Consider the following 11,900-nt stretch of genomic DNA (forward strand, 5'->3'; position numbering starts at 1 on the left):
GTTATTACTCGAACCCCATGAAAGTGAAAAACTGATACGTTTTAATTTCCTTTAAAAAACATTGTATATCTGCCTTTGATTTGTTGTCGCGAGACGACGACGTGAGTTTAACTATGTTGTGTTCAAGACAACCGGGAACTTGGAAATCATGACTTCAGTGATCTGCAGGTCAGAAAGTCGACCTTTAGAATGAGGCCCGAGTTCTAATTCCGAGTTATTAGAACTTTCAAAACGGTTCCCAGATGTCTTGAATGTACTGAAGTTGGAGTTTTCCGAGTTCCAAGGTGTTTTGAACGCGGCATAAGCCAACGTCACCATGACTTCACTTTGAGTGTGATCGGGGATTTATATTGGAGAAGCAATTTTTGCCTACTTCTGAAGTTCCACCTCGTGCAGCGTGCGGAAGTTGCAGTACGGAATACATATTAGGAACTCTCTCATTCCTCCTTCTCAAACGTCCCTTCCCCTTGTCATGTCTCAATCCTGCACAAATCAAGTGTCACTCTTCCTCCTCAAGCCTCCCTTAATCAAATATCAACACACTAGAGACTAGTCAAAGTCAACCCCTCCTCTTCAAACCTCACCCTTGCATTGGTCACTTATCACCACTGTTCTAGTCAGGCCACAGTTCTGCTCACCCCTCACCCTTGCACTCTTTTATTCACAATTGGCCAAAATACAAGCTAAAAGCAGATTATTTAATTTTTCTAAGGACCCCAAAAAACTGAAGCAGTGGGAGAACCTATTCATGTCAATACAGTAACTAGCTACCTACACTTAGTAGACCACTGTGTATAAGATGCTTGCTTGATAACTTTACTGTATAGCTAAGTGAATCAAATATCATTAGCTAGATATAACTTCCTATTAGCTAGCTTACTTGATGTACAGTGGGGAGAACAAGTATTTGATACACTGCTGATTTTGCAGGTTCTCTTACTTACAAAGCATGTAGAGGTCTGTAATTTTTATCATAGGTACACTTCAACTGTGAGAGACGGAATCTAAAACAAAGATCCAGAAAATCACATTGTATGATTTTTAAGTAATTAATTTGCATTTTTATTTTATTATTTTCTTGCTACTTACAATCTCATGCTTATCGCATTAGCCTACACTAGCTAATTATTCTTCCAGTTTGAGATGAGTAATCGCTGTTCTGATGTCCAGAAGTTATTTTCGGTCATAATGGAAGTTAGCAGCAACATTATTTACAAAATAAGTCAAAAAATAAGTTACAAACAACGCAAAAAAAGTAACAAAATACCACAGTTGGTTAGGAGCACGTAAAACGTCAGCCATCCCCTCCGGCGCCAAAAGACATGCCCCCTCTCCATGGGTGTTTAAGATGGGTGCTAGTCGTTTAAACAGACAGCTCGGTGCTTTCAACATGTCAATACTTCTCACAAATACAAGTACTGATGAATTCAATCTCTCCTCCACTTTGAGCCAGGGCAGATTGACATGCATATGATTATTGCTTGCTTTCTGTGTACATTCAAGGACCAGCCATGCTGCCTCGTTCTGAGCCAATTGCAATTTTCCTGAGTCCGTCTTTGTGGCACCTGACCACACGAAAGCACAGTAGTCCAGGTGTGACAAAACTAAAACTCGTAGGACCAGGCTTGTTGATAGTGCTGTTATGAAGGTAGAGCAGCGCTTTATTATGGACATAATCTTAGCTACTATTGAATCAATATGTTTTGACCATGACAGTTTACAATCCAGGGTTACTCCAAGGAGTTTAGTCACACCAGCGTGCTCAATTTCCACATTATTAGTGTTATTTAAATGATTTGTCCCAAATACAATGCTTTTAGTTTTTGAAATATTTAGGACTAACTTATTCCTTGCCACCCATTCTGAAACTAACTGCACCTCTTAAGTGTTGGAGTCATTTCAGTCGCAGTAATAGCTGACGTGTATAGTGTTGAGTCATCCACATACATAGACACACTGGCTATTCTCAAAGGCATGTTAGCATCACAACTCAGGATATGTCCCAGATGCAGACACAGGAGGCAGATAGTATGATTCTCAGAATATTTATTATACAAAGGAGCGGTCAAAGGGCAGGTCAAGGGCAGGCAAAGGTTCGTAAACCAAGGCAAAGTCAATCAGGGACAGAGTGGCATGCGGACTCAGGGTCAAAAACCGGGCAGAAAGGTCAAAACCGGGAAGACTAGAAAACAAAACTTGAGAACGGGAGAAATGGGGAACATGCTGGTAAGACCTGACATAACAAGATGAACTGGCAACAGAAAATCAGAAAGGGCAGATATAAATATCACAGGGGATAATGGGGGAAAATAGGAGACACCTGGTGGAAACCTGAAACAGATCAGGGTGTGACCTGGTCAGTTATTGAAGATTGAAAACGTAAGGGGCCTAGACATCTGCTCTGGAGAATTCCTGATTTTACCTGGATTATTTTGGCAAGGCTTCCATTAAAGAATGCCCTCTGTGTTCTGTTAGTCAGGTAACTCTTTATCCACAATATAGCAGGGGGTGTAAAGCCATGACATATATGTTTTTCCAGCAGCAGACTATGATCAATAATATCAAAAACAGCACTGAAGTCTAACAAAACAGCTCCCACAATATTTTTTGTCATCAATTTCTTTCAGCCACTCATCAGTCATTTGTGTAAGTGCTGTGCTTGTTGAATGTCCTTCCCTATAAGCGTGCCGAAAGTCTGTTGTCAATTTGTTTACTGTAAAATAGCATTGTATCTGGTGAAACACCATTTTTTCTAAAACTTTACTAAGGGTTGGTAACAGGCTGGTTGGTCAGCTATTTGAGCCAGTGAAGGGGGCTTTACTATTCTTAGGTAGCAGAATGACTTTTGCTTCCATCCTTTTGTGGGGGGACATTATGAAAAGATTCTCCAGTTTCAGTCCCTAGTATGGAAAACTAATATAATAGCAACATAATATTTAGTGCTGTCTATTTTTTTAATAATGAAGCCTGCTTCTATGTGATGTTCTCTGTTCTCAGATATGGAGAGCTGTGAAAGCGCCTGTCTGCAGATGAAGTGGTCCCAATGAATATCTCTTCAGGCTGAGGGTATATCCTGTATACCATGGGTTATATGTGTCCCTATGTTAGCAAATGTTGTATACAGTTAAAAGTCACAGACAAAGTGTAACCCCATTACAACTGGGCAGGCCAAACCCTGCTCCTGGTGGTCTGTTGGGTGTGCAGGCTTCTGTTCCAGCCCAGCACTCACACACCCGATTCAACGTATCAAAAAGAACACTTTATAATCAAGTGTGCCAAAGCTGGGCTGGAATGGAAGTCTGCTCACCCAGTAGATCAGGGATCAGTGTATCAAGGTTGGCAAACGCTGGTATGGATTTCTATTTCACCTGAAATGATGCTTTAGTAATAATAGCCTAGTTGTTACTACTCGATTATCTGTTGTCGTATTGGTTGTAATGTTGCAATGTTTTATATCAAGGGTGGCCAACCATCCTCCAGGAGAGCTACTAGGTGTGCAGGCTTTTGTTCCAGCAACATTCTAACACAACACATTCTAAAACTTAGCTGCCCACAAGGACCTTGGTAAGCAGACTCAGGAGTGTTTCAGGGCTTTATCAAAAGCCTGCACACCCAGTAGCTCTCCAGATGGAGGGCTGACTACATGTGCTTTAGAAATATAATTCCTTTCTTATTACAATTAATTCTTAACAGTCATCTTTTTTTCCCATAGTATTTTTAATGACAGTACTGTATGTCAATAGGTTTTATTGGTTTAAACTCATTTTCATTGTTTCAGTTACCACAGGACCATAGTCTCAGTCAAAAAACCTGTGGTACTTCTAGGACCACATGATTACCAGAAAAAAATCTGGTATTATTAGCCTCAAAAATATTTTCTCCCTGTATCATTTTAAATTGACAACATATACTCAAGTATGTGTAAACAACGTGTGAGTTTAGCTATTCTCTGCTTCAGATGTACAATGATAAGGGGTGCCTTGCACATGCCCATAAGGCCAGTAATGCCAACATGCTGTAAGCCTATGGCTGCGTTGGCGATGCATGCCATGTGACAAGCCGCAAAATGGGTACACATGGCTGATGTTCTGATAAAACAGATTGGAGAGCTTATAACTGGACAAAAAGGCAATGCTCAATTTAGAAACACAGACAAATTAGGGACAGATTCCCTTCCCCTCTTCATTGCAGGATTGTGATCTGTGATTCAACAATTAAAACAAGTTTAAACACTTCACTTCAAAGAATCAACACTTTTTTCCCCATAACATTTCAAAATGTACAAATAAGATAACTTGTTTGTATAGGTTGGACATCTTAGTCCAAAGAATAATACAGGAGCCAATTGAGTAGTAACAAGTAGTCTGTTAATACTAAAGCATCATTCCAGGTGAACATTTAAAAAAAGTCCACTCCTGCATTGGTCAACCTTGCTCCACTTATCCCTGATCTACTGGGTGAGCAGACTTCTCTTCCAGCCCAGTAATAGCTCACTTGATTGTCAACTCATTAGGTTTGATATGTTGAATCAGGTGAGTTAGTGCAGGGCTTGAACAGAAGCCTACAGACCTCCAGCAGCAGGGTTGGCCTGCTCCAATTGTGATAGTGCTATACATTGTGTGTGACTTTTAACTGTATACAACATTTGCTAACATAGGTACACATATAATTCATAGCCTAGTGGTTAGAGTGCTGGGCCAGTAACCCGAAAGGTTGCTAGATCAAATCCCTGAGCTAACAAGGTAAAGAATATGTTGTTCTGCCCCTGAACAAGGTAGTTAACCTATTGTTCCTAGGGTGTCATTGTAAATAAGAATTTGTTCTTAACTGACTTGCCTAGTTAAATAAAATATTATCTTGGGACACTCATTGGGGGGACCTTTTCGTCTGTGGACAGGCTTTTATGGCTCACTGTTTCTGAGGACAGATGTAAGGGATTTCTTCCATTGACGGAGAGGCGGACCAAAGCGCAGCGTGGTTATTTTGAGTCATGTTTTAATAAATCACTTCACATGAACAAACTAACAAAAACCGTGAAAACCCAAAACAGGCCTCTCTGGTGCAAAACACAGAGACAGGAACAATCACCCACAAACACACAGTGAAACCCAGGCTACCTAAATATGGTTCCCAATCAGAGACAATGACTAACACCTGCCTCTGATTGAGAACCATATCAGGCCAGACATAGAAATAGACAAACAAGACAACCAACATAGAATGCCCACTCAGATCACACCCTGACCAACCAAAACATAGAAACATACAAAGCAAACTATGGTCAGGGTGTGACAACAGAAAACATCACAAAGAAACAGGCTACATTATAGAAACATTTGACAGCACTGAAAATGAGGTTACTATTATCTCTCTGTCCTAATAGTTGTCCTTATTAGAGACAACTGGATAATCTTTTCATAAAGTCCTCCCACAAAATGACCTGTCCTATCCTGTAGCCTACTGTCTCCCTTTTCTGACAGCTGTAGATGCAGTCTTTTCACCCCCTTCCATGGCTGGTATCTACAAATGCAAGGAGCTTGCAGGGTCCGGAATAATTGGATCCCTTGATAAAAATGACCATAAAAGACTATAAAAAAATATGACAAATACTGTAAGCTATACACAAATAAACTTACTCAGAGAAAGAGATTTTGTTTCACAAGTAATAACAAACATTCTCTAAAAGTTAGGGCTCAAAATGATTGGATCACCTGTTCGACACTTTTTTATTAAATGTTTTATGTGGTTGGAGAACACTTTAGGAGTGATGTTAGACCATTCCTCCATACAGAATCTTTCTAGATCCTTGATATCCTTTATCTGCACTTATGGACTGCCTTCTTCAATTCAAATCACAGGTTTCACAAATCACAAGTCCAGAGACAGAGATAGCCATTGCAAAAAGTAGTTTTTTTGGTAAATGAACCATTTCTTTGTAGATTTTGAGGGTTGGGGAGAAGGTGCCTCTTGATTAATGCAGGATTGATATTTGACTAGGGGAGGGGTGAGGAGTGAGGACAGGGTGTGACACTCAACTAGTGCAGGGTTGATATTTGACTAGGGGAGGGGGAGGGTGGAGGAGAGGGTGTGACACTCAACTAGTGCAGGGTTGATACTTGACTAGGGGAGGGGTGAGGGTGGAGGAGAGGGTGTGACACTCAACTAGTGCAGGGTTGATATTTGACTAGGGGAGGGGTGAGGGTGGAGGAGAGGGTGTGACACTCGACTAGTGCAGGGTTGATACTTGACTGGGGGAGGGGTGAGGATGGAGGAGAGGGTGTGACACTCGACTAGTGCAGGGTTGATATTTGCAGCAAGTGATGAACAAGTCAAGGCAGGGTCAGTTACATTGTAGTCAGGCATTTGACATAAGTAAGAGTAAGAGTATAAGTTACATTGTAGCAAAGAGCTTGACTGCACCTTAGCCTACTAACACATAGATGCATTAGAGTGAAATTGAGAACTATTATTTTATATGTTAGTATTAGTTTATGTCCAGTCAGATGCACTTCATCATATATTTTATTTGAGACCTTATCTACATTGATTTTGAGCTGTTGTTATGCCTTCTATGAGAAGAGTAGGATGAGAAGTCATAAAATATAGTTCCTTTTTCTCCCAAATTTCCTGATATCCAATTGGTAGTTACAGTCTTGTCCCATCTCCCGTACGGACTCGGGAGAGGCGAAGGTCGAGAGCCATGCGTCCTCCAAAACATGAGTCTTTCAAGCCGCACTGCTTCTTGACACACTGCTTGCTTAACCCGGAAGCCAGCCGCACCAATGGGTTGCACCAAAACACCGACCGTGTCAGCATGCATGTGCCCGGCCTGCCACAGGAGTTGCTAGAGCACAATGGGACAAGAACATCCCGGCGAGCCAAACCCTCCCCTAACCCGGACGACGCTGGGCCAATTGTGCATCTCCTCATTGGTCTTCTGGTCACAGCCAGCAGTGACACAGACCGGGATCAAACCTGAATCTGTAGAGATGCCTCAAGCATTGCAGTGCCTTAGACCGCTGTGCCACTCGGGAGGCACCAACCCAATGGATTTGAAATAGGTTAGCCACATGTCTGTCTCCTTTTTCCTCTGGTACAATATGTAAAGCATTTCAGGATGCTCATTTGTTGCAGTGCTGGACTAGAAGTGCTATAACAGGTCAATAGGCCTAACTGTCAAATTCAACGCTTTGGGATATCTCATAATATTGGTAAGCAGGGTCCATTTAAATGCTTTCTGTTTGTATTTGTTTCCCCACTATGCATATAATATTTGCTTCGTTGTGGTCAGAAGTAGAAGAATGGCACCCATTGGGCATCATCCCACTTCTGACATCCATGTAGCAAATGTAATACTGCAGTGTAATCTTTGCAAATAATCAATAGCATGATGTTATGTGCTTAATAACCAGGGCTACAACGTCAGGGTGAGTATCACCTACTGTAGTTCTACTGTATGTTGAGTTCACATTCAGCTGCATTGTTTTCCTCCAGTGGTGTGTCTGTTATAAATGTAAAATAAATGTGCCTTTACTTTCAACATGCAGTTACGTTGACCATGTACTGTAGCTACAGTATATCCTCTCTGCATAGCTGCATGGGAAGGAAACACACACACACACTGAAGCGATATCCTGTTTTTTGCGAACTCATGTTTCTTTGACAAACACAATGCGGAACGCATGAGATGGAACATGGCAGTGTGTGTATGGTCCAGCACACCAAACACATTGCTTATTGATCTCTTCGTGACAGAAACATCCCTGAGTCCAATACTGTTTTATTTGTAAGGCAGATGTTTTAATGCAAGCAGCTAAGGCTGTTCATTTCCGTGCCTACCCATCACCCTGCTCATGTATAAAGTGAACAAATAATGGATGAGGTGTCATTGAAGCAGTTAACCACATTTAACCTACACTTATATCTGAGCTGATTGTTTGGGGGACCATTCGACTGGGCAGATAATTCAGGCAGACCATTTGCAAGCGTTTATTTTCTCTCATTACAGGAATCGATAAAAAGCTTTTTGTTTAGGACTTTTATAGCTTACGTTGCTTAGGCTTACTCACTGACTGACAGCGATGCATACTGTCTGCAGTTGAAAAATAATGCATTTTCAATACAGTAAGCGGCCTGACTGTTCACTCAGTTTTATTTTGACTGAAACGTGTAGTAAGTTGCTTCTGAGAGGATAGCTGCAAGACCAGAATAACATGTGTTCTTTCCTATTCATGTTCAAAAGGAAGGTCAGGAATTGATTATGCATATTTATTAATCCCCACACACACTCCTCTGCCGATTTTGACCCACCCACTCACCAACATGGCTTTCCAATCACGGCATACTGTTTCTGATGACTCAGCTGAAGTTCTGCTTGAGATGGGATGTCACTCCTTCTGTAAGGTTGAGAGGTGGCTCAGTGTGTGAGCGCACAAAAAGCTAGAGAACAATGATCTGAATATTATATTACAAATATTACTGTCTATATTTTATACTCTCTCATGAGGGTCATGGTGTGCAATCCATGTGGCACCATGTACTCTCTATAGTGCACTACTTTTGACCAGGGCCTATAGAGTGCCATTTCCTGACCAGGGCCCAAGGATGCCATTTCCTGACCAGGGCCCATAGGGTGCCATTTCCTGGCCAGGCCCCATAGAGTGCCATTTCCATACATGGTGGAAAGAAGCCTCCTGTGCGAACATCTGATCTTGGACATTTGAATACACATCTTATGAATATCCTTTGTATCATATGAACAACTAAGAAGCTTTATTTGTATGCCTAATGGCACAGTAAAGTAAAGTACCAGTCAAAAGTTTGGACACACCTCATTCCAGGGGTGTTTGTTGTTTTTTTGGGGTATTTTTTTAAAACCATTTTCTACATTGTAGAATAATAGCGAAGACATTAAAACCATGAAACAACACGTATGGAATCATGTAGTAACCAAAAAAGTATATTTTATATTTAAGATTCTTCAAAGTAGCCATCCTTTGCCTTGATGACAACATTGCACACTCTTGGCATTCTCTCAACAAGCTTCATGAGGTAGTCAGCTGGAATGCATTTAGTCCGAATGAGCTCGTGTTTGAACATCGTGCCAGAGTTCCTTTGAGTTTGCTGGGAGAGAAGTTGTTGCAGGGCGACACCGTAAACACATTTGTTAGAGCTTTTCGATACAGATTGCACGGTGCCTGTGAGTTTGCCAGTGAGAATCTGAAGAAGGTGCAAATGAAAGTTTGGTACAATCAACAGGCCCAAAGCCGCACTTTCGATGTGGGTGACACACGTACTGGTTTTGTTGCCTGTTCTGGGGTCACAAGCTTGTTTTTCAGGCCCTTACGTCATAGCCACACCGGAGCGCAGAAAAAAAAACCTGGCTGTGTCATGTTGAAACCATACTTCACCCACTATGAACGGGCGGAGAAGTCGGTGGAACCGGTAGTGATGTTCTTCCTGTGGCCTCTGCTGTCACCGTTGACTATAATCTTCCTCAAGAGAATGAGGAAAGCCCAACACACCCTGTGTCTGTGAGGCGGCCGAGTAACTCAGAGATTTAAAAAAACCTTGATGTCTTTGTGGCACACCTACCTCCGGAGGAAAAAGGTGATATCGTTGCACTACTTCTAGAATATCAGGGTTTATCCTCAGATGTGCCAACTCAGACTCACTAGAGCATGACATTGACATTGGTGATTCCGCCCCAATCAAACAACATGCCTATCGAGTGAATCATGAAAAGCGAGAGAAACTCAGCAGTGATGTGGAGTTCATGCTTGAGCACGGCATTGCACAACATGGCAAAAGTCAGTGGAGTTTGCACTGTATATTAGTACTTAAAGGCAGATGGGTCTCTGGGGTTTTGTTCCGATCTTCACAAACTCAATACCGTTACTAAGTCGGACTTGTACCCTTTGCCCAGGGTCGGTGATCGTTGAAGCACCCAATTTCAATAATTGTATTAATTATAACACATAAATAGATCACTGCTCCACAGCGTTCTTAATCTTAGCCTATCTAGTCATTTTAGAATCCCCCAAGTTTGGTAGTCTATGCTGTCGGATGCATTGTCTGGCCATGAGCATGGTTGTTCGTGTATTGGTATCACTGATCAAACATTCTCATAAACGAGTTTGGTACAGGGATATGCACGTTTTTTTTTACATGCACATCTAATTGGACACAGCATTTTATTATTGAACTATCAGCCTCAATTTATCTTCAGAGTAGCATTTTTTAATTTTGGGCTAATCGGGGACATTTTCGCAGACAGCTCTAGCCAGCGACAGGCCACCAAAATCGGGGACATCTGGTCACCTTAGTTTAGAATGATTATTCAACGAGAAATATATTTAGGTAGCTTGATAAGCTAGCATACATCGCTAAGAATAAAGTTACGTAGCTTGATTAACATTGACAATGGTCAAACTAGCTACATTATTCATATTGACAGCTAAGTTTATAATTGTCAAAAACGGATTTGTTGTCATCGTTTGGTTTAAAAGGTCAGTGGTGAAACTTCACAACTCGGCAACTTGGGTCATAACATTTCCCACTTGTAATTCCGACTTGGAGTGCCGTTCAAGTGAAACTTCACAGACGGAACTATGACCTTCCGATAACTCCGATAACATGTGAACACCCCAGTAGTGTCAGCTGTCCAACCTCGAGACAAAATCCATGATGTTTTCACTTTGACTATTGCTGCGTTCACATGCTCGTCGGAGCTTCCTATTTCCTAGTTGTGATGTCGGAAATACAACTTTGTTTCATTAATGTACTTTTTGGTTGTAACAATTCTTCAACCACTAAGATTTTAGCTTTATAAGCTAGCTAACATTGCTTATAATTTGTATTTTTTATTTTACCTTTATTTAACTAGGCAAGTCAGTTAAGAAAAAAATCTTATTTTCAATGACGGCCTAGGAACAGTGGGTTAACTGCCTGTTCAGGGGCAGAACAACAGATTTGTACCTTGTCAGCTCGGGATTTAGAACTTGCAACCTTCTGGTTATTAGTCCAACGCCCTAACCACTAGGCTACCCTGCCGTCCCAACAGCCTAGCCTGCCGCCCCAACATTGCTTATAATAAATAAAGTTGTTTATAATAATATAGTTAGCTAGCTTGCTTAACATTGACAATATGGTAAAACAAGCTTCATTACCCATGCTGTAGTTGTCAAAAATGGACGTGTTGCCATCTTTTGGTTGAAAAGGTAAAAGGTCAGTGGTGAAAAGTCACAACTCAGCAACTCGGGCAACTACATTTTCTCAGAGTTTCCCTCTTGTAATTCTGACTTGGAGGGTTGCTCAATTGATAGCACGTGAATGCAACACATTACCAGCTAGCTGTTTGAGAAACAGAAGGCCAGCATCCCGGAGTCAACTCTTCACTGTTGACGATGAGACTGGTGTTTTGCGGGTACTATTTTATGAAGCTGCAAGTTGAGGACTTGTGAGGCGCCTGTTTCTCAAACTAGACACTCTAATGTACTTGTCCTCTTGCTCAGTTGTGCACCGGGGCCTCCCACTCTTCTTTCTATTCTGGTTAGAGCCAGTTCGCGCTATTCTGTAAGGGAGTAGTACACAGCGTTGTACGAGATCTTCAGTTTCTTGGCAATTTCTCACATGGAATAGCCTTAATTTCTCATAACAAGAATAGACTGACGAGTTTCAGAAGAAAGTTATTTGTTTCCGGACATTTTGAGCCTGTAATCGAACCCACAAATGCTGATGCTCCAGATACTCAACTAGTCTAAAGAAGGACAGTTGTATTGCTTCTTTAATCAGAACAACAGTTTTCAGCTGTGCTAACATAATTGCAAAAGGGTTTTCTAACTATAAATTAGCCTTTTAAAATTATAAACTTGGATTAGCTAACACAACTTGCCATTGGA

The sequence above is a fragment of the Oncorhynchus tshawytscha genome, linkage group LG16 (assembly GCF_018296145.1).
Source record: "Oncorhynchus tshawytscha isolate Ot180627B linkage group LG16, Otsh_v2.0, whole genome shotgun sequence".
Lineage (NCBI taxonomy): Eukaryota > Metazoa > Chordata > Actinopteri > Salmoniformes > Salmonidae > Oncorhynchus > Oncorhynchus tshawytscha.